Genomic DNA, 2,796 nt, shown 5'->3' with positions numbered 1-2,796 from the left:
CTCAATCCATGATATAGAACTCAAGTTTACATTTTGCAAGGTAAGCAGAGAATTTGACGAATACAGTTTATTTCCTCAATTAATCATGAAACGTATGGATTCTGATAGTTCCCGGGCATTTTATTAATTCATCCTGCGTAAATATTTTGCAAGCGAACGAAAAGCTAACTTCAGTCCAGTCCAAACTTTTCGTCGACAATAAGTGCTGCCAAAGTTTTGTTAAATAACGAATCTTTTGCTTTTAGTAAATTACGGAAACCCTTAATTGTTCATAGCACCTTCAGCTGACGCGTAAATAATATTGAATTTCCCTTGATGGACATCGTCCAAACAGTCCAGATATTCATTTAAATCACAGCCTGTCATTCCCATAGAATTTACCTCAATCACTTACTTGTGGAATGATCGCGCATGATGCTTTGAAATGGAGAAATCATTCGATTTCGAGAAGCCTGTTCTTCGTTTTCTTTTATTTCGAGCTCCGAATATCATGACATGGTAAACATCTGAGAAATTACGCTTTTTCGGAATCTTGTTGGCAAAACGGCCATTACATCTATGCAGTTAAAGAGATGGCGCATTGACATTTCTTTTTGCCTTTTCAATGTAAAACCAAGACCCGATTCGCTCAGCTTCAACACACGATTCAAAACCTTCCACATCTTTCACCATTGTCTTTGTCACGCTAGAACGAGAAATATTTTGCTCGAAAATTTGTCACCTGTCAATCATGGTGACTTTGTCGCACCAATCAGAAGCCCCCGTTCGTGGGCAAACGGGTTTTTCAATAATAGGGGGTCTTCTTGCAAGCGTTCCCTCAACCTCTTGCCCCAACTTCCGCGCGGCCAGTGCGGAAAATCGTTTCCAAGCTCTTCGGTCGAACAGGAACGCTTGCTACGCGGGCTACTTGCGTTCCTATTGTAATAGTTGGCTTGGGAATGTTGGCGTTCTTTCAATTGACTTTTGACTATGTCAGGCTGTGTAGCCTTTGCCATGAGGTGGGTTTTTGTCGTGGGAAGGAGCGTCTTGGTCCTTCTTTCCATCAGCCGTTGTGCAGGACTGGTAGTCATCGCTTATGTATACGGATCTGTTCCAGCCCTGATGGACTTCCGTAAGAGACAATTGGCAGTCTTTACGCCAGACAAGGCCTTGCCATTAGCTCTACTGTTTCCAGGGCTGCTGGTTAGGTGCTCAAAGTTCCAGGCCTTAGCGAACGTTGCGAGCTTTTTCCATGCGAATTGTGGGCCATTATCGCTGACGTCACCATAGCGGGCGAAGTAACTTTTTAAGCTTTAGAATGGCGGTACTGGCTTTGGTGTCCGTTAATCTGTCAACGTCCCAAAAGTTGCTGTAGTAGTCAACATTAACCAAGTATTCTTTGCCATCAACCGCGCACCGGTGGCTCAACTGGTTGAGTACCGGGCTCCCATGCAGGAGGTCGTTAGTTCGAACCCGGCCGGACCAACACACAGGATCTTAAAATAACTGAGGAGAAAGTGTTGTCTTTGGTTAGACTTTCAAGTCATCTTGGATAAGGACTATAAACCGTAGGCCCCGTCTCACAAATATCTTTCATGTTCATAAGTTCCTTGTGGGACGTTAAAGAACCCACACACTATTCGAGAAGAATAGGGGATGAAGTTCCTGGTATTGTGGCTGTCCTTCGTGAGTGTATGGGTGGGTGGGTATAGCAGGTCCACATCAGCTGAATAGCTGCCAATAATTAAACCTGCTCGAACAAATAAATAACAAACAAACAAATGGCGAAAATGCCGATTCCTACACTCTCCCAGGGGCGAGAGGGTGCATCATGTCTCATCAAAGATTCTTTGGGTTGAGACGAAGAATCAGGCTCTCTGCATATCTCGCATGATGAGATGTACTACTTCATTTCGGACGACTTTCCTGGCCAGTAGATGCACTCTCGTGATCTTCTAAGACACGATTCTATTCCTAAGAGGGAGGAATGAATTCTTGCCTTCAGATCTGCACGAAGATTCTTATGGATCACTATAGCATTTCCTTTGAAAATTAATCCATTTTGAATGGTCAACTCATCTCGTATATTGAAATATGGGTGAGTCAGTTCAGGGGCAAATTTCTTTTCTTCTGGCCAGCCTTTGAGAATAGTTTCAGATAAGCTTCGCAAAGATTGGTCCTTGTTAGTTTCCGCCTTAATTTCGTCGATACTGTTGTTGGAAATGGGTAAGTAGCTTGCCTTATTCACGAACTCGAGGTCATCCTCATCATCTCCTTCAAACGGGAGATAAGCTCGTGATGACGCGTCCGCTAGGTGCATGTTTCTGCCACATTCGTAGTGGACTGTAAAGTCGTACTTCCGTAGCCTCGTCATCATGGACTGCAATTGCCGTGGTGCATGGGAAAGCGGCTTCTGAAGAATCTTCTCCAGTGGCTTGTGATCACTTCCTATGTTGACATGACGACCAAACGTATACTGGTTAAATCGGTCGAGGGAGAAAACAATATCCAGCATTTCTTTTTCAATTTGCGTGTATCGTTTTTCTGTCTCTGTTAATGCACGGCTCGCGTGTTCGATGAGTCGGCCATTCAAGCTGCTCCGAAGCCATTTTTTCTCGCATAACATTGGGTGGTAAGATCACCATGGGGATCATAGTAGGTCAGCACTTAAGCTTATGTGAGCATCTGTTGTGTTCTCTGGAATGCACTGTACTGTTCATCGGACCAGTGCCATGGAGTATTTTTCCTTTTCAGACGGCTTATGGGCTCCATAATGTACGTCCTATAGCTTTGGAAAGAACGTTGCTAAGTACTTTA

This window comes from Montipora foliosa, chromosome 7 (genome assembly GCF_036669935.1).
Source record: "Montipora foliosa isolate CH-2021 chromosome 7, ASM3666993v2, whole genome shotgun sequence".
NCBI lineage: Eukaryota > Metazoa > Cnidaria > Anthozoa > Scleractinia > Acroporidae > Montipora > Montipora foliosa.
The sequence above is the reverse complement of the archived record's forward strand: the minus strand, read 5'-3'. Positions refer to the sequence as shown.